The sequence below is a fragment of the Chroicocephalus ridibundus genome, chromosome 5 (genome assembly GCF_963924245.1).
Source record: "Chroicocephalus ridibundus chromosome 5, bChrRid1.1, whole genome shotgun sequence".
Lineage (NCBI taxonomy): Eukaryota > Metazoa > Chordata > Aves > Charadriiformes > Laridae > Chroicocephalus > Chroicocephalus ridibundus.
In genome coordinates, this window is record NC_086288.1 from 8,498,938 (window position 1) to 8,519,758 (window position 20,821).

The 20,821-nt window shown below is 40.8% G+C and overlaps 1 protein-coding gene across 5 annotated transcripts in view; it reads left to right on the top strand.

The window, feature by feature from the left end:
* WDFY3 (WD repeat and FYVE domain containing 3) overlaps positions 1 to 20,821 on the top strand; it is a 178,282-nt gene that overhangs the window by 32,172 nt on the left and 125,289 nt on the right. For 4 of the 5 annotated variants that reach the window (XM_063337329.1, XM_063337331.1, XM_063337330.1 and 1 more), the window contains exon 1: positions 10,513 to 10,529. The gene's annotated coding sequence lies outside the window, so the exon portion shown is untranslated. Of the gene's footprint in view, positions 1 to 3,803; positions 3,899 to 10,512; positions 10,530 to 20,821 lie in introns of those variants that run through there. The other variant, XM_063337332.1, reaches the window with a different exon arrangement.

The window sequence follows — 20,821 nt, forward strand, 5'->3', positions numbered from 1 at the left end:
AAATTATTCAAATCATACATATATATTGTTAGAAAATTATTTAAACTTACCAGCATCAATTCCGAAGAAGTATGTTAGGATAAGCAGTAGTCAAAGTTCGGCTGACTATATCCTTTATCTTAACAAAAAGGTGTTTATAATAAAGTGCTGACCCAATGTATTATGCAGTTAAAAAAAAAAGAAAAAGCTTTTATTCCTCTGATGGAAAAATATTTTTCATAATGTTACTTAATTATACAAACTATATGAAATAAACTCCTCAAGAAATGCACGTAGATTGGGACTTGTCTGAAAGAGAAAATATGTGTTAAACTTGATGGTAACTGCTGTGAAGTGTCGCTTATGTTTTTATTGTTCATGTTGAAGCTAGCCACCCTAATATTATGTTTTGAAAAAACAGTTGCAAACGACATGTTCTTTTAGCCAAAGGAAGGCCTTCAGTGCAGCAGGGAGCTTTACGTAAGCCATGGGTGGGGCTGTTTTTGGTGACTGAAACTTGTTTTCTGAATGACACTTGTTTTCTGGAAGATAATAGATGTGGCTGCTGCCAGAATTCAGTGTTGGGTCATGAAAATTAAGTGACTCAGAGCTGGGAGCCGGCAGCATGGCTTCTCAGTTGCGCTGGTGTCTGCTGGATCACATGCCACATGTGTGTCACTCAGTGCAGATGTGTTCTGGTGGATGAGAAATCATGGAGGCATTTGTTTCGCACAGCTAGTGGAAACACGGCAACGCTTTGTTATATTTGTTATTTGTCATTTACTTTTTCATGAGGTAGTTGACACGTGATATGCTTTTGAAATGGTCGTGAGAAGACACCTAACACGAAACGAAAGGTTCTTCACTATGCTGCTTTTCTGTTATGGGTTTCAGCAAGCCTTTGGATAGAGTGGGATCTGCAAATTGGAAACCCGTTACCTAGAGAGCAAGGTACTGCATGTCTGGAAAGGTGCAGTCTGATTCAGGGCGAACTTCTATTCGGTGAACTTATATTCCTTTTTGCACCCTTTCAGTGGACAGAGATGGGTAAGGAAGCCTGTAGGCAGTGCAGCTATGGAGTCCATTACATGCCTGCGTGCCACCAGGAGGTCCATTGTCCATGCGGAGGGTCAGGAACCTAGTTCAGATGGAAAGAGGGTGAATGCCCTAAGAAATCGTCTAGGAGAGGTAAATTTGAGTCTTGGTAGTTTGGAAAACATACATTCTTTCCTTAAGCACCAAGAGGAAGGAGGTTGTTTTCAGCATTTATCACGCTAGTGGAGTTCCCAGAGGCATTTCTCCTTTACAGTGGAGACTTGATTGAGCAGGAGGTAACCAAGCTATGCTGCCCCCTTGGCACTGACCGGAAAGGGTTCTCCTTTCTCAGAACTTGAGCGGGGTTTTTATCTGAGTGTAGTGTAGTTGGAGGACATATATTAGATGCAGTTCCTGCTTGAGATGCTTCTGAGCCTTCACTAGGCTGGGGGATGCAAGAAGACTGGTAAAGCCTTACTTTGCTCAAGTAAGGTTGTGGGTTTTGAGTACTAGTAGTGTGATTGGTCATTTGAGTTTTGGAAACGTAGTAAATGTTAATTAAGTTTGACTTAATTGCTGTCTGATCTGATTTGGAGCCCATACCCGAGACTTCCATTGTCTGTATTTAAAATAAAAATCTATCATTTTGAACCTGAGAGGTTGTTGGTGATATAGTAAAGTTCTTAATAAAGTGAAATGCAGTTGAAGGTAGCAGAAACTACAATTCCCTATTTGGGTTGAGGCTTACTGCCAAGCTAGTTCCAGTAACTGGTCCTATGACAAAAGGACCATTTGTTTATCCTCCTACTTTAAATATTTACTTCTGTCTGTAGCAGTAAAAATAAAAGTGCTCACCCTACTTCTTGCATTCCTGAGTTTTTCAGTCCAGTTTCTACTGTTTCATACGCTGTGCACACACAGGTAGTGGCTGCTGACTCCTTATTTTTCCCCACAAACAGTTGCAGGATGATGAGGTGAAAGTGAGAGGAGACGACACAGGGAGAAGCAGCGGATGAAGGCCTTCCACAGGCATATTGTGTTGAATAAGCCAAGGATGCTGTAGGGTGGTTCTCTGGGCTTGATGATTCTGCGTGGCAGCATGGACCAGTGGTATGTCACGTAGGCCTGGTGTGAACCTGGACTTCTGCACCAGCAAAAAGCATCTAAGGTACCACATGGGCATGGGTGCAGCAATGCACATGAGGGTATCTGCTGATCTGACTTTATCTAGTTTATTTTAGTTAATGGTGACCACTGCAGTGGTTTGCTGGAGCTAATCTCTTGAGAAAATAATTGTAAGTGGATGCTGTGTGGCCTGTGGGTAGGAGAGGTAGGTGAGCTGAAGTAGCGAAAATGCGATTGAGAATGCTAGTGGGGTGAGCAGATGAAGTGCCCGAGTAGATGGATGCCTCTGGAAACTGAACTCGTTAGCCTGTCATCCTGTGTACTGGAAGGGTGTTGGTGTATTTTTCTAGTTTGTTGCCTAGATGCCTTTACCAATTTCCTAGACTAAAATGTGACTATTCTTTCTAAAAGCAGGATTTGCTCAACACACGAGTGCTCTGAGTCTTACAACAAAATAAACACAGTTTAAAAACTCCCAAGTCCCAGATGGCAAACTTTGTTAACTGACTTCCCTTCCTTGTCCTACGAGTAGCAGAGGGCTTTATGGTCATGGAGGATGGAGTTAGAAGAGAACTTCTTGCTTTAGCTGTTGATGCTGAACTCTTGCACTTGCCTGCAAGCTACTTAAGTTTTTAGCACATACAACAATGCTGTAACAAAATGTTTTACTGTTATTAGGCACTACAACATCTCTCTGAGCAAGTTTGTCACATTAGTGCGCTCTCTCTCACAAAGCCTTTCTAAGGTACCTGATACTGTGCTACTTTTTTGACCTGTGTTGATTCCGCCCCCCCCGCCATCTTCCCTGCTCCTCTTAATGTACGAAGTAATAAAACAACAGACACTGAATTGTATTATAAAGTCTTCCCAGTTGCTTTAGGTGCACTGTGTAGTGCACCGTGGTGTAGGAGCACCTGAACTACTACCGAGAAATGGGACTGACTGGAAATCAGAGGTAAAATAATGGTCTGCCATCTCATGGCTAAATAACCAAGGCGTAGGATTTCACCGAGGTACCTAGTTGTTTGCTGGGTCTAACAGTAAATACTGCTGGTTTTGCTGCCTCTGCCACTTGCCTTGAGTTAGCTGGAGACTCCCATCATGGTGGATTTGTGGAATCACGCTGAAGTGAGCTCGGACTCGGTGCCTCTTGTTGGCTTGTGTGTGTCCACTTGCAAATTTTTTATATAAACATTTTATAACTCTGAAAAAAGAGGCACAAAAACTAGGGGAGAGGCCAGGAAAAGCTAGGCACATTCAGCAGCTTCACAGGTGTTCAGCTGGGTTGGGGTCAACGCAGCTTCATTCTTATTCCCCTGCTGTAATGATGAGAAATCGCTTAGTTCCTTGGAGGGATACTCTTGCTGATCACAGGCTGTCAGTGCATTAATTACTGGGCTTGCACTTTTTAGTAACTCTTAGCAGTTCATGTGTTCTCAGTGAGTATCATTTAATTGGGAAGATAATGCTTGTTTAAGCTTAATGCTGTGTGTCAGTTTCTAGTTCGCTACAGCTCTTTTTCCAGGAGCTATTTAAAAGACTTCTTAGGTTAGTGAAAGTCCAGTTGTCATAGGAGTGACTGCTCTTCCATTTCAAAGCCGCAAAGCTCTGTGATTTTATTGTCACAATTATATTCTAACCTTTTTCCTTTTTACTTTACCTAGTGAAAGAACAGCTTTGGTGTTGAAGAGAAACCTTGGAAAGGAATGGGCCCTGTTCTCTTGAAGCTGTATGCCCTGATCCCAGGAATGCTGTAGAGGTTAGTGACTTGGATGCTTAAGAGCTTTTGTAGTAACTGCCTTTTGATTTGTAGTTGTCATACTGTTCAATAAATTCTGTGTGAAGCAGTTCATTTGCCTGTCACAGGGGAGCGTTAATTCAGGCACTGTGAGAACATGGTCAGTTTAAAATTGCTCTACCCAAACAACGTTTAGGGTTTTATTTATCTGTGTAGATGCGTAGAAACATATAGCTGGGTGGTCACAGAAAGTTGTGTGGCGTGATGCATGCTTAGAATCAAGCTGCAGTAAACATGAAGGTTTTAATTGATAGGGTTAAAAAAAAAAAAGGTGAGAATGATCATAATACATAATTATTTTTTGAGCTTTTCAAGTCTCATTTTTACTCTGGGAGAAGAATGCTCCTGCTCTTCAGTAGAATGACAGGCTGGGAGAGGTTCACTCTGTATCCACACAAAGGTAGTATTATCTCTACTTTTGCCTCGAGTGACTTGTATTTTGGTTTTATATCCTAGTTTCTTTGGATTATGTACAAGCTGCATAGACTGCTGCTTGTTAGTGTTTTTCCCAATAACTATATAGTCCTGCTACAAATATTATGGTCTACAAGAGGCTTCCTCTTGCAAGTAGAATATTCAATTGAGTTTACTTTAACATTTTTTGTAAAGCTAAAAAAGATTAAGTGTATTTATCACCCGATGGATTTCTTCTTAACTAGCGAAGTCTAAAAAGCTTGTATAACTCTCAAATTCAGTAATGCTTTGTTTTGCTGATGAAAAATGTACGTAGCAAGTAAAATGTGATGAAGCGGGGTGGGGGACAGGGAGGGAAAGAGGTAGGCATCTTGAAGTGCTCCTAAGCAAAGAAGTGGATTTCCATAAGAGCTGTTGAGTTAAAATCTATTAAACCTATCTGGTTACTGTAAAGGATTCCAGATCTTTGTTAGCTTACTTTAAAAGTATAGATGTGTGCGATGTGGCTACTGAAGAGTAATGTCCAAGCTTTGCTAGGACACCCTTTAACATATAGACCCTTTTGGAGCAAAAAATAAAACAACACAGGGGAAAAAATGCTGCAGCATGTCACAGACACAGAAAGAGAAGAGTTGACCCAGCAGAAAAAGACCCATTAGTACGAGGACATGTGAGTTGGTATTGCTTTCTGAGGCATGTAGAGCTTAACAACTGTTCTTGTAAGTGGTGCCATTTCTTGTGGAGACCTTTAGTTATTCATATGTTCTCACCATCTTTATGGGGAGGTATCACTTCTAATTTAACAAAAGCACACAGAAAGACAAAAAACCCGAAACACATCCTTACATATGGAGTCCTGCATTCCAACATCAATGCGTTCATTCTATCTCTGTGCTGCCTCTTTAGTCTCCAATGTTTTATTCATTAACAAAAAAAAAAACCTGTCCACAAGGGGCTCTGATAGAAATATGCCTTTTTTTACTTCTATAGAAAATACCTTGCTCCCTTCAACCTATGGTGTTTAGATTTTTTTTTAAAAATATATTCTATTTTATGGAGAATAAAAAAAGATGAAAGGCTCATCTCTCTCCTTAGTCTCCCTCTTGACTTAGTAAAAGCAGTAAGTTTCAAGCAGACTGTTGAATGCAGACTGTTTTGTGAATCTGTGAAGACTGTCTTATTTGTATCATGATCTGCTGTTCAGATACTTATGTAGGAAATACTTCCTTGGCACGTTATACATCCTGTTCTTCCAGTTCTGAGGACATGCAAGAACTGGCAGAGCTTATTAGCTTGGGTCTAGTGCTACTGTGGTTATATTCCTTTCAGACCTGAGCCAGCTATATTTGATTTGGCGGGGGGTCTTCGTGGGGCCATGTTGAGTTTCTTTCCATCTGTGGCATGACTTACGTGCAGCTACATGGGTAATAGTAAAAGTTGTGATGCAGTTTATAAGCACATAGAAGATAATGCGATAAGGGAAGACAGACAACCAACATGAATTTGTCAAGGAGAAAATTATATCAAGCTGATTAGTTTGCTTCCTTGACAAATGAATTGGATTACTGCATAAGGGAGGGAAGGGATAGAAGTGATACAACTTGAAGACGTGTATAAGATTTTGAAGGATGTTCTTTTAGATGTAATACATGTAGTGTTTTGGAGTTTTTAAAATTGGATCTTCCTTAAGTCACTTTACTGCAGGAGCAAAATTTATTAAAAATGGTTCAGTGGAGCAGTTAACAGGGGTTTGGGATCACCTGGGAAGGCATTTGAAGTAGGCTTCCTTGCTAGCTTGCCATGCCTGGATTTGTCAGTAGTGGCATCCGTGATTTAGACGATGGAGTAGAATCACAGAATCATAGAATGGTTCGTGTTAGAAGGGACGTTAACAATTCGGTTGCAACCCCCTGCCATGGGCAGGGACACCTCCCCCTAGACCAGGTTGCTCAAAGTCCCATCCAGCCTGGCCTGGCCTTGAACACTTCCAGGGATGGGGGAACACTTGCAGGGATGTTGGGAGAGTCTACTTAGAAAAAGTGCAGATGATGTCAGTTTGGGAGTAGACCAAACTTGTGGGGTAGGCACCACAAAGGGTCTATATTAAGGTGTTTGACTTTATAATGGGAGTAAGATAAGGGTTTGCATGTGTTCATTTGACCTCCCTCACACAATGTTTATTTGTTATACCACGGTAACTCAGTCAGGGTATATAACCTGAGTATATTGAGTTTACTGAGTTGGATAGTCTCTTCCAAAACTCTCTTTTGTTTGTAGTACTTTTCTATCCTTTAGTAAAATTACAGCACTGAAACGTAGAACTAGTGCGTGAATGGAAGTGGTCGTTAGCCTAAAAAATGATGTATCTGGATTTGAGGTCTTGGGACACCACTGAGTTACAGATGTGGAAGCACTCTTGGAAAGTTGCAGGACTTTCCTCTTGTGCTGGCGGGAAGCAGAAGGTTGGGCACTGTGGAGCAGGCAGCTGCTCTTGTAGGCTTCTAGCAGTGCCGCCTCCCTGCGTTTTACCCGATGGCATAGCAACAGATCCAGTTAGGCAGCTTGTCTGGACTCTGGAAGCGGGCTGCTCCTGCAGCCCCTCTTCTCTTTTTGCATTTCTGTGTGCACAGTCCAAAACATACACTGCTGTCCGAGTGGCTGCTTGAGCTTTGGGAAGGATGGAGGGGGTGGGGAGCGGGAAGAAGCAGTGCTTGAGCTATTCATGATGTGGGTTGTTGTTTGGATTGTTGAAGGTGTACGTGAGGGAAAAATAACTTCTGTATCCTTTTTGCAAGGTTGCTGGAAGAGTTGTCAGTGCTTCTCTCGACAGCTCAAACCTTTTTCCTTGCAGGGCTTTGCCCTAATGTTTGTTTATTTGTAGTAGTTCCTTTAGACTGCCACAGAGAGAAAATGTATGAGTAGGGAGGAGTGACCATATTTTTTTTAAGAGCTTTTGTAGACTAAGATATGAAATGTGGAAATAATTGTCATCTGGGATGGTGTTAGAGAAGTCTGTCATACTGCTTTATTTTAAGCTCGCTGTGGTAGAAAGGGATGTTTGCGTGCTGTACTTTTGCATACACAATGCAGTTCTCATAGTTGTCAGGTTATCGTGAAAGATTAATTTGCTGGCTCCCTTAGAGGTAAGCACCAAATATTTCACACTGGGTCAATATTTTTTGCTAGCAATAGATTAATGCCTGAAACTTCCTTTGTCAGGTTTCCATGGTCTCTTATGGACATGAAACATAGCAAGGGAGAATCTCTATTGAGGTTAATTCTGTGGAGATGCTGCTCTCTGGTTCTGTAATCCCTATTGCTGTTTTCCTGGTTTCTTAAACCATGGCTCTCACTCTTTGGTATCCTAGCAAATGCTTTTCTAGCAAAACTACAGATTAACTTGATAATAGATACAATTCAGCAGCAAAGACCTGGTGCACCACTGGTGTAACTGGAATAGAAAGAATGCTGTGAATGTTTCGTGCCCCATCTAATGTCCCAAATAGATGTATTGGTATTGGAAGAGCTACTACTGGTAAGTGATAGCCTGTGAAGAGCAAGCCTTAGGCAGTCCTTAGGGAAAGATTCTAGGTCCCACAAATTGAAACAAACTGGAGCCATAGTAATCCTAGTTTTAGAGCTTTCTCTTGTTTGATTATAACTTCAAAAAGCTACCTGGGAGAAACCTCAAAGGCATGTTCCCGTAGGTGCAGGAGTAACTGTACAAAGTGCTGGAAGACAAAACTGATCTGCAGCAATTTTTAAAAGTGAGGAAATAACAGCAGAGAAGTGGGCTGCCATCTGGCTGTATTGCAGTGAGAGTTTGTTAGAAGTACTGTTTACTCTTCAGTGTTGCTAAAAGGTCACCTTTTTTTTCAGAAAAAAAAAAAAGGAAAAAAAAAGGGAAGACAAAAAAGTCACGCCTGTAATACTTGCATGAGAGAAGTGCTAGGAAGAGGCTACTACTCTTTGCTTTGCTCCATAGTTCACAGTGATGAAACTTATCCCTGTGTTAGAGATGGGTATCTTACTACAACTTCTATTTAGTCCTCTAACATGGAAGCCTTGCACAAATACTTCCTCTAATAGGGAATATACAGCTACTGTGAAAGGCACCTGTACACCCAAGTGCATCCTTTCCTAGTAAGTTGGCTTTCTTGCTTCTGTGCAATTTGTCAGAGTTGAACTGGTCGCTCTTTTGAATGATGCCATCTCTTGAAGTTGGTTAACAAGAGTGAAGCTGGTACTGTGACTGTGCAGTTGCTTTTCAGCAGGATTTTCATGCAGGATACGCTATTGTGCTGAAGGCTGTTGTTACCCAGACGGGTTGTGGGAATGTGTGTCTGAACATATGCATTTTATGAAAATAACAGTGCTTGGATAAATCCCTTTACTTCAAGTACCTGAAGCTACCCCTATGAGGTGTGTGTAAATTACTCAGCTTCTAGAGCATCCTTTCTTTATTCAAATAGCAGCTATTATCAAACAAGTTGATGTAAAAAGCCCAAACACCTTCCTCTTTCTCTCAGTCGTTGGTCCCAGATTGAGCAATCTGGAGTGCGTATTTGAGGGAACATCTGCAAATTCTGACAGAAAAGTAAAATCAAATTAAAGAAAGGAATATATGAATGTTTAAGAGAAGGAGCCTTTGCTGGGGTACTATTGTTGGAATTAAATCCTAGCATTGAACATCTATTTACCTGATTTTTCTAATGCGTTTTTATTTGGCAATCTGTTTATTGCATCGTGTTTGTATTAAAAATAAACAAGAATAGTTATTCCTATTCTTGCACTGCTTACTGTCAAAGCTTAAAAGGGACACAAAACTAGAGAAAAGGGATACAGTTAAAAAAATCATGTCTTCACTTCGGGAGAGCAAGTTCTGTCCCAGTGTTCTTTGCGTTCAGAAATGGCCAAGCATTCTGCAGGATGTCCGGGTGAGTCCATACGCTTTCACAGATGCACTGCAGATAATAAATAACTAGTAAGTAATTTCTGTAGCTGTAAATGACATAGTGCATATGATATACAATTACTGTCTTTTTTTTTCTGCTTGTTGTTGATGATGTGTTTTCCTTCAGCAAGGAAGGATATTTCCTTAGTGTGTGTATTGTGTGTGTGTCTGTAGATGAATCCAAGGGGAGAATGGGAATAAACTCTGCTTCAGTAGTTGTACTTTCACTATGTGGATGTTCAGGCTCTTTCTGGGATAAAATTAAGTTAAAAAGCAGAGACCACTGTAGTCATTTCAGCATCCTTCTGTGGCACTGGGAGAATTTTTTTTTCAGAGAGCTGTAGCTTCAATCCTAATTTGCTTTCTGTAGCTTTGGTTATTACTGGAGAAAGGGGCTAGTATAGTGGCAAGACATAACAAGTGAGTAACCATAGTTATTGATAATGAATTTCTACCACTTCTGAATAGTTGTTGTTATTAAAACAAGATACCTGGCAGTGTTGATCCTGAACCAGCTGTTCTATATTGTATGGTGCTGTGCATGAAAATAGCATTGCAAGTGAGAATAGTAAACTGTTAAAAAAGAAAAAACGAAAAAGGCAGAAAATGTAAAGTTAAGAAAACCCACGTTGCATCTGATCTAGATTCTGGTAAGAAAAGTCTCTTGTACTCCTTTTATTTTTCTAGAGTAATTAGTTCTATTGTAACTGATATTTAAACAAATCTACTTTTTCCTGCTTTTCTTATCTCACAGAAAATATTGTCTTACAAATTTATTTGTAAGCTGTGATACATCATTCTTACTTGCAGTGACTATGTTGCAGACCAGATGTCTTTTTACTCGAGCATACAGTTTTTCATCTCGTTCTGCTGCGTGTGTGATTTTGATTTATTTTTGTAAAGCAGCTGTATCAGTTACTGTGGCCTGGGCATGGTAAGGCAGAAGGAGGAATCCTTTTCCTTCAGCTTTGCTGTTCCTCTCCTTCCTGCTTCCCCGTGCTTGCCGGGAGGGACCAGCTGCACTCCACAATCAAACCAGCCTGGGCACTGGTACAGATGGCGGCGCAAAGCTCGGGAGGTCCGCCTGACTGCCAGGAGGATGTTTACTAATGATGGGCTGGCAGGGGCTTGTAGTCAGAGGAACTTGCCGTCTCCTATTAGTAATATTTTACAAGGAGAGGATTTGAAAACTAAGATGCTTGCACTGAACTTCAAGAATTCGAGGTAGGATGAGACCTAAATGAACACAAACTACTTTTATTTCTTTGCATAATACTTTTCCCACCCCTAGACTAATGTTTAATTGCATGATTAGTTGTACTTCTTGTTGTCAGACTCTTCTGGAGTTGTGCTTGCTGTTAGAAACTGAACCAAATGACAAGCTGAGATTCAGTCAAAATATAGTCACATTTTGAATAATATAAGTAATGTAACTATGCATAACTGTTTGCGTTTAGGATGTTGGCTCTACAAAAACAAGTGAAAAATAGATAGATTACATTTGTCATTCCACCTAAAGAAAAGAAAATAACTGATTTTAGTTGGTCATGTACGTAGCTTACAAAATACAGCTTGTTCTCAAGTGCTGTGAAGCAAGCTTGTTATCGACTTATATTAGACAATGTTCTTGGAAAAGAAAGTCGGAGAAGAACCCATCATATTAAAATAGTAATTTGCCTGTCTCTGAGTGCTAAAAGCTTCATTTTTTTTCTCTTTGACGAAGAGCAGCTCACTTTTTGGGGGGATTTCTAGCAGTCCTATTTAATCTTGCAATGTGGTGGTTAAAATTCTGTTGAGAAAGCATTTCTTCACTGTGAAATATAACTTTCATTTTGGCATTATTGCCAAGCAGGAGTAGAACATGGCTAATGCAGAGGAAAACAAAAGTACTTTTGAAAGTAGTTATGGTAGATAATACACCCACAACCCTATTACTGGCAATAAAAAGTAGGCTAAATAAGCATGGGTTTTTGAAAATGTTGCAGCTTTGTCCCTGTATGAGACACACCAACTTTAACGTCCAAGAATATCTACAGCCACTCTGGTCATTTAATAAGTGTGCTAGTGAACACCAGAAAAAAATTTCCAGCAGAGCTAAATACTTGGTTGAAGAACTGGGGAGAACTGGAAGAATGCATTCATTGGGTAATTGGTAGTGCTTTAAAAGTCTGCAGGTTTAGTCTGCTTTGTTAGGTTTGTGGGGGTCTTTTTGATTGGGGGTTTGTTTGGTGTGGGGTGGTTTTTTGTTTGTTCTGTCTCTCTGCCTGTCTTTTTTTCTGTCTCTTTTCTGTTTAATCCTTTATCTGACATATTCACCGCTGGGGGCCAGAAATCTTGTGGCTCTGCTGGGAAATGAGAAGGGCTGTATCCTGCCTTGTTTCTGTCCCAGTCTTCCTCTGCAAGCCTGGTAGCCCTCTTGACAGACTCTGCCCAGTCACCTGGGAGCAGCAGTGTCTCTTGCGTGTTAGTGGGGAGCCACAGCTGTTTTCTGTAAGGAAAGATTCAGTCAGCGCTTTCGTCTTTACTCTTCACTCTGTGTGAGGCTCCTGAGAAGTGTCTCCATGTGCAATGTGGGGAGGCTGTTTCCAAAGCCAGGGCTGGGAGCCCAAGGTGAATTCTAGCTCTGCCCGCAGTCCTCAGCGTGCAATGTGACGTTTGAAGGCTGAAGACGAGAAGACGAGACTGGGAAGGGTCAAGTTGCTTTTATCTGCAATTTGTGACAATCATCCGGAGAGGATCTTCTGCCGCCTAACAGGGAGGGGGTGGGGGAGGAGGAGCAGCAGAAGAGAGGGAAGGTGAGGAGAAAAGACAGTGCTTTCCCCCCATTGTTACAAGACTTACTTAGTTACATGAAACATAGGAATCTTTACTGTTCTTCCCAGTGGCAATGCGTCTGCTGGAGCAATGAAGCTGGTGAATGGTCTAGAGCACAAATTTTATGAGGGGCGGCTGAGGGAACTGGGGTTGTTAGCCTGGCGAAAAGAAGGCTGAAGGGGAGACCTTATTGCTCTCTACAAACTACCTGAAAGGAGGTTGTAGCGAGGTGGGGGCCTGTCTCCTCTCACAAGTAGAGGATGATAGGACAAGAGGAAATGGCCTTGAGTTGCTCCAGGGGAGGTTTAGATCGGATATTAAGAAAAATTTCTTCTGAATCTTCAACTGAAAGGGTTGTTAAGAACTGGAACGGGCTGCCCCGGGCAGTGATTGAGTCACCATCCTTGGAGGTATTTAAAAGACATGTAGATGTGGCACTTGGGAACATGGTTTAGTGGTGGACTTGGCAAATGTTAGGTTTACGGTTAGACTCGATGATCTTACAGGTCTCTTCCAACCTAGATGATTCTGTGATTCTATGCTGTATGGTATGCAGCACTTGGTTCCAGTGGAGCTCAGTGGGTGTCTTTGGACTGTCTTAATTTCAATGTAGGCGAACCCCATCTAAGAAAAGTCAGTTCAGGAGTTGTCCATTAAATGCCATTGTCCACAGTGTCCAGCTTCCCCATGGTGTTTACAGAGGGACCTTTGCCTGGGGATGTGGTGGTGGTCATCAAGTTCAGCAGCTTCTGTTGGGTGCAAGCACACAGTGGAATAATGTCAGAAGAGATCCGTTATGGCCTAAAAGACAGTAGTCATGTGTATGCAAGTTTTTCTCCTGCTTTTCCGTACTTCTCTGGTCTGAATTGCTAATTATAAGGTCTTGGGCTGTTTTTGTTTTGTTTTCTATTTAGGAATACCATGAACATGCAACTTAAAAGAGGTTGTGAGCATTCACCCTTATTTACTTCCTATTGCTTCAGAAATAAACAAGCATTTGTGCCGAGGGTTTAATGCCGATTTTAACGCTGATAACGCTGCTGTTCCTGTTGCCCTCTTTCTGACTATATGGTAGAGAGGAATTTTATTACATCAGCCAAGCATGTGCTTTTGTTGATTTTCTTATCCAGGTTGTTAGAAACAAGGGCAGCTTATGGAGACAAATTTTACAGGTAATGGGCTTCTACTTACTGCTCTTTCATATGTAAATTTCCTAAAGGCAGAAAAAATGTTCCTCTTTTGGGTACATAAATGGCTGGAGGAAGTTTATGCTTTAGATTGCTGTTGGGCAGAAAAAACCACCACCACCACCACAAAATGGTACCCACTTTGTGTGATATCACGCTCCTGTTTTTAAAAACTGTCTCTTGTAGCTAAATACGAAGCATGTGCTTAGACTCACTGTTATCGTTGCTGAATGTGCTGTTTGGGACTACTGCGTTTAGTGCATGGCCTTATTGCTTAGATGTAACAGCCTGTTCCAACCTCACAGGTTTCCTTCCCCATTCCCCCCACACACCTGGAAAGGCAAACACACCAAAGCATTCTTCCCCGTTCCTAATAACAGCTCATTGTTGATTCTAGTAGAATAACTTTTCGAGGAAGGCTTTCTTACTTCACTTGGTGACTGCTAATGCAAGAGCCGCCTTCTGGAACAGGTTTGGTTTTTTTCCTGTGCCTTTGTTGATGTCTGCATACCAGCCAAGCACACGTTTATCTCTTCAGATCCCAGATCATTTTGCTTTTTTGTTTGTTTGTTGTGCACCCCTCCCCCTATTTTTTTTTTCTTTTTTCTGTTGTTCAGGGGCTTCTTAGCAGCATTTCCTCAACTGAATGGCATGGTTTAATCATTGCCATGCAGTTCAGGTTGGCAAAGTAAAATTTCAGTTCTGCTCTATTCTCAACGGGCTGTAACTGGCATTCTGTTTGTCCAATTAATGCAAATCAGTTTATTCAGGCCTTTTGAAAACAAAAAAACCCAAGAAAAACAGCATTCAAAGATGCTCAAGATATTTTACCATGGAACATAGGAAGAACTCGTTAATTAGAATTTGCTCTCCAAAAATATTGAGGAAGCGAATAGCCTTCTGTTTTGGTTGGGTTTTTTTTTAACCGGTTCTTTGCTCTCTCCATAGTATTCAGCAAACTTTTCCTGATGCTGCATAGATAAGTTGTTTTATAAGGTTTTGCTGTAATGTTCTGATTCTGAATAATCTATTGATTCCTCCGTTTCAGATTATTTTGCTGAGGTGCAAATGTTTGAGATGTTTCAATTCTTCCAGCGTATGTTCCAAACCAGAATGATGTTTCAGTACTTGCTCTCCTCCAATCTGTTTTTCAGCTGTAGGTGTTAATAGCAGTACTGAGGTTTGCAGGATAATTTGAGTTTGCTTTTTTGTTGTCCCCAAATTTTGATGATCCCCATCCACACCTGCAAGCGTGTCCAGTTAAAAAGTTCCAGGGTAACACTAATCTGGTAAATTTTAATTTCCAAAAGTAATCTGCTGTGTTTATAATGTATGCACTGAGAACACTGAAAACCAGAACTTCCATTCTCTCGGTCTGAAACTTGTTAAGTCACTAGGCACAATTTTGCTATAAATGAGTGTTCCAAAAATACGTGTCAGTGGAGAAATTTCTCCTATTTTGTTGTTATCTTTTGTGTCTGTGCTCCAGCCAACTTGCACTTTCCTTCTGCCTGTCAGGATTTTTGCGTTGCACACATTTTTTGTCTCGTCGATTACCACAGTTCTCTGGTAAAGAGTGTCTTTTGCGGTCCTTGAAGGAGAGGAGGAGTTGTACGCCCAGAACTAGTGCAGTCGAGGCTGGATTGCGAGCTTGAGACCACATTGGAACAGGTCAAAGGAATGGAAACATGCCATAGTGGTATGATTGCACAAGCACAAGCAAATAGTTTCTCGGAGCCTGAATGTCTATGAACAAACCACCTGAACGTGCTAATACAGGTGCCTCTAACATAATATCTATCTAGAGCCACTGCTTTGATCTTTACTGTAACCGATGACTAGGGTTAATGAAACACAGTAGGATTTTTTTATTTTTTTTTTTCCTCTTCTGGAGCATTTCCTGAAGCAGAAAGGCTTCTTTTGTACATGAAGAGTTTTGTTTCGTCCTCATCCCCACAATGGCAATATATTTTACCTTGCACAAATGATTTAAAACCTTCTTCTGGGATAAATACTACCTTCCCCGCCCCCACCCCCCAACCTAATGAGGTGCCATGAAGTGAACAGTTTGAGGTGTGGAATTTCAGTGTTCCTTCATGGCTACCAAATCGAACTGGTTTTTGGAGATCAGATCCGTGTTTATATGCAGATGAGGTGATTAAAGGCTTTGCATTTGAAATTCGCAGATGAAGTTGTGTAGAACCCAGCAGTTAAACGTGGATTTCAGGTAGCCTTAGGGATGGACTGTATTTCTTGGTGGTGTTATGTGAAGAGATGAAGGACTGTCTGTACTGTTACAGGTATCTCAAAAATGAGTCTTTCCTAGTTGGACGTTCATGCAGTATTTGTTACATGCTATTTGACTTCTGAAATGTGAAAATTACTCATGAAGTTTTGCTGAGCTTTTTCAAAAGCCGCTTTTAAAAGAAGTGGTGGATGTATCTATTCGAGTGCTTACAAAGCCGAATTACCTTTTGGTTCTCGGGGTGGTGTGGTAGTTCAAGATGAAATGAGAACTCGTCTTTCGTTTTAGTTGAAAAATATGTAGAGTAAAAAACGCAAAGGCAGAACCCTTAAATGAACACGTGTGGTCAGTATAAATAGCCTATATCTGGCAGTTTGCTTTGTGGGCATTTGCAATTCTTTAGTTTGATTATCAGCTTATTACTGAGCTGAAAAAAAATAGGAGTCCCTAAGTCTTGTTAAAGGCATGCTTAAAGAAGAGCAGTACTGAGAATTGTCTTCATACTGGTAACGGATCCTAATGTGTGCTAAATAAAGATGTAGGAAGCAATTTTTTCAGCATCCAGCCAAAAAATCACGTTTTAGATGCTATGTGGACAGTTTTGTTCCTGTTGGAAAAAGCGGCACAGATGCTTGCTTCCTTGTGCACTGTCTCTTCTTTGTTTTCTGTAACACTGACTTTTGTAGCTCCTTCCTGTTTGGTAAAGCTAGGAGTTTTGAGCACGATCCCTAAATATCTGTGAACATTGATTTTATTCACATCCTTTACCTCCATATGTGCATCGGTAGTCCTTCATGCTAGGTAACTGTTGTTCTGTGCTATTGCACTAAAAAATATTTGACGTAGGCTCTTCAGTTGCAAGGGCATAATGGATGGTGGGTCTGCACTTGAGATCTTAAAGTTGTCTGTGCTTTTCGTCTACAGAAATAGAAGCAAAGAAAATTGATGCAACTTGAACTGTGGTTTGGAGCAGCACTACCTATTGTTTTCAGCTGTGGTAGAATTTAATAGTTTGTTTTATGGGCTTTATGTTTTCGAGGTGGCAGGAGAAATGTTTGAGACTTGGAAATATTTTATTAAAGTACTGGGAGTAATTTTGGAAAATAAGATTTTGTGGTTATTAATTAAAGAATTAGAAAATGCAATGACAGGGTTATCTTCTAGACATAAGCTATGCACTAGTAATCCAGGAAAAATAGGCTACATGCAGAAGTACAAAGCAGTACTTTATTTTCTTACTTGAACAAAATGAAGTGCAAAAATTCGATGTAAATGAAGTTCATTTTATTTAAGTTCATACTAGATAAGAAATACACTCATTATTCTTTAGTGAGACAGCTTTCCTCAATCCCTGCAGCATAGGTCAAAAGTATCACTGTTATTTAATTGTTACCCTTCTTTTTCACTGAATATGAAGCATTAACCTTCAAGAGGGTACAAACCATAGGAAATCTACTCCATCAGCCCTTGCTATTATGTGTCATTATCATGAATAATTTGTGTGAAACAGACCTAGAAAGAAGACCGATAGTTTGTGTTTTATATCTGTATCTTTCTCACTAACCAGTTAAGTTCTTTGTATTTGTTGAAGTATTAAGAAATTTTTGTTTGTAGCGATGTCAAGGCATTAAGGTCAGATTGAGCGTAAGAATAGCATTTCTGATGCTGCAAGTAACAAAGGAATTGTATTTTAAATACTCATCTGATCTGAGTTCAGAGAATAGGAAAAACATGTCCTGAATTAGGATAGCAATCCTTTTTTCTTTCTCTTTTTCCTTTTTTTTTTTTTTGAGATATTAAAGCAAAAAAATAACTGCATTGAATTCTCCAGTTTGGAGACTACCTTTGAACTGAGAGACCTCTATAAGCATCTCTTCAACCTGCAGAAACAAAACAGTATTTCATTAGGTTGGCCTCTGCACCTACATTTGTCTGAAAAGGGAAAGCTAAGCTTACAGGTGACAACATAAGGTTCCTAAAGGTAAGTTTTAAAAAATTTCAGTACAAAGGAAAAAATAACCCACAAAACCCACAACCCTGAAATAATAGTGCGACCTTGCAAATCCTTGCCTGCACACCTTCCTTCATTGACAACACTTTGCAATACAAAAATTGCGGTGGGGGTTGATAGCGCTTTCCTGTTGGGAGGATTTCTCAATGAAATAGTTCCTGTTTTAACAGGATGACTAGCTGTTTAACAAGAGGAAATCTTAGTACAGGAACAGGCGCTTGTATCACTGAGTCAGCATGCTGGCTTTGCTCCCGCCCCGCAGGGACCAGGCGATATTCCCCAAAGGAGCCCAAGCTAGTTCAGCCCCTCAGGGACAGCTGATGGCTTCCTTTTCAGCAACACAGCTTCCTTGTGCAGGAGTTTCTTTGTATGTCAGTAGTGGGGTTTTGTTTGGTGGTAGTGTGCTGTGGGGGAATGGGAGGAAGTAGTTGTGTTCCTCACTTCCCCTCCCGCTGATGTTTTTGCTTACAAAGAGAATTTATTCCTGTTCGGTTCTAAGGACAAATGGATGTGTATCTAGCCTGTAACAGCTCTGTATTGTTTCTTTTGAAGGCCAAAAAAAAGCTCCTTTTTAATAGTGCGTATGATCGTCTTTTTTTGAATGTTAGTATTAACTACATGGATAGAGAATCTTAAAATCAGGAAAGAAAAAACAGATGAAATGTGGAGGGAAATAACAGGCGTGGAATTTACTGATTGTAATGGACTTGTGGGATTCATTGTAGCTACGAGACTTATCTTAAGTTTCATTTTCTTGAGATAATTGGGGTGGAGGTGTGTGCTGGTGTCCCATTATAATCTGCAAAGAAAGAAATTGATTCCTGTTTCACTGCTAAGCTGCTGATGTAATACCAGTAGAGTGCCTGGAGAAACACTTGTGCCTGTAATTACAAAGCAGATAATTACCTAGCTGCTTATTTAAATAACACCCTTTTGGAACTAGATGCACAGCTTGGACCTATATTAGCTATTGTGAAAATAAGTGTGTCTCATGCAGTTTCTGTCTACTTTTTTTTTTTTCTTCACAAATGTTTTGATAGCTCTAGTAGTAATTACCCGTACATTATCATACCCTAACTTGTGTTAATGATTATATGTGTGTGTTATGTTTTTCTCAGCGTCTTGTCTTTGGGCTTTGTAAGTTGTTGGTATTTTATGCCATGTAATTTATAATCACTTGTCCAACAGCTTCCACTAACAATAGAAAACACTTTAAAATATTATTTTAAAGGGTAGCAGTTACCTCTTGCACTAACTCCAGTGAAACTTCTTGAGAATTGCATGGGTTGATCTTGCAGAATTCCCATATAAATTTAACAGAAAAGTGAAGAACCTGATGAATGGTTTTATGTCAGAGCTGCTCAAGTGGGTCATCTCTGCTTATGCTCACATGCAGCCATCTGACAGCCAGTGGAAGAAAACAAAGGGGTTGTTTAAGTAAGGGTGCTCATGCTGTGCCTTTACTGCTTGCTTCATTTCTCTTCACATGGAAACTTTTCTACTTCTGCCACTAGGACAAAACCGCAATGCGTTTTACAAGAGCAGCAGTTTTATTGTTGTTGTCTTTGTGCATGTTTGAAATCTACTCATCGAGTGTCTTATTTTAGTTTTGGTCCATACAGAGCATGATGATGTGCAACTGCCATTAATTCACCTTTTTAGCCCAAGTAGCAGAAGATGAGTGCAGTGGGTTGAACTGCTTCAACGCTCTTGATAAACCACGTGCCTGTCACTGTGAGGCTGCATTATAGACCTTCCGCTTGCTTAGTTTGCTCTTTCAAAATAACTTTTAACTTCTTACTCAGCTTAAAAATGGCAAGTGCTCAACAGCTGGACCGTCCAACTCAGAGATTCCCTGTGAGGAGTGTGCCTGCTTGGACGTGCTGGGGGAAGTAACCCATCAGGGCCGTGTAGTAAAGAACTTGTGGCTGCACTGGGCTGTATGTGCCAGAAGAGGGGACATGAGGCAGGGGAGAGCCTCCTCTCCTGAGAACCAGCTTCCGTCCTTGCCTCTTCCACAAAACTCCTCATGAGGTTTTTGGAGTTGCTCTCTAATTTCATCCTTTGCGTACTGGGTGTCTAGCTTCGAGATCACGAGCTGACAGGGAGAAGGACATCATCTGGTCTCTAAGGGATAACAACGCAAGCAAGCAGAAAGATTCAACCATTACGAGATGCCGTGTAGGAATAGCTACTCTCCAAAGTTTCTTGAACTAGATATCCAGATAAGACAGCACCAATTTTAATGTAAGGTGCGTGTCTGTTTACTGTGTGTATATTGAGGCCATTAACATGCCCGTGCTGTGGGGTGGATTTATGAAAATAAGTTGATTTAATAGCTGTGAGGCATTCTGATCTGGCAGTGATAAGCAGGACAGTAGAACCCATGAAGAGATGTGTTGCTGTGTGTGCGGAGCAGGCTTTCAGTCTGGGTTGCACTAACCAAAGTGTAGGTAGCATCACGCTTGGAGGGATGAAGTAACGAAATACTGAGCAGCTGCTCGTGAAGCAAGGGCTGTGTCGAGCCAGTCTGCTCGGAGAGCCAGGAGGCCCTTCGGGGGACTATAGAAAGTGAGCATGCCATTTAAGATTGTACTGTAATGTACAGGCCAAATTTTTGCCAGGCCAAATTCAAGCTCTACAACCAATTACAAGACAGGTGTTCCCCAACCTGTGAGTTTGCTTCTCTTAAGGTTCTTTTCCTGTAGGCTTTTGCTGCGCAGGGTGCTTGATTGTCATGTGCTATAAGCAAGCAGTTGTGAAAGGGTGACTTGACTGTTGCTGAAAATCCTGGAATCCTTTAATTTTTGGCATTATGGAGGCTGCCAGGCCTTAACGCTGAATTCATGTATGGTGTCACAGCTGACTGTGAAGACTGTGCAGATGCTTTCACTTAGTAGAATAGGAAGGTTCCTTTCTTTTAGATATTTTTCTGTTTGTAGTAAAAGGTTTTAGGTGTACTGCTTTCCCTTGTGCAGGCCTAAGCCTAAACAAAGAAAACCTCCATCAAAATATTTATATAGGACATAGTGGCAACATACCACTGTCCTTTCACTCAGCGAACATGTGTAATGTTCTGGTGTAGTATTTCTAATGTAGCATTCCTCTGAGGATTTTAGTTTTATTTTTTTTTCTTTTAGATTACCTTAATCATCTCAGTGTTTTCTTAGGATAAGTAAGTTCTGGTACTGAGATTCACAATGAGGAAGCTTTTGCCTGCTGTAAACCATGAATAATCCTTCTTACAAGTCTAAGATTT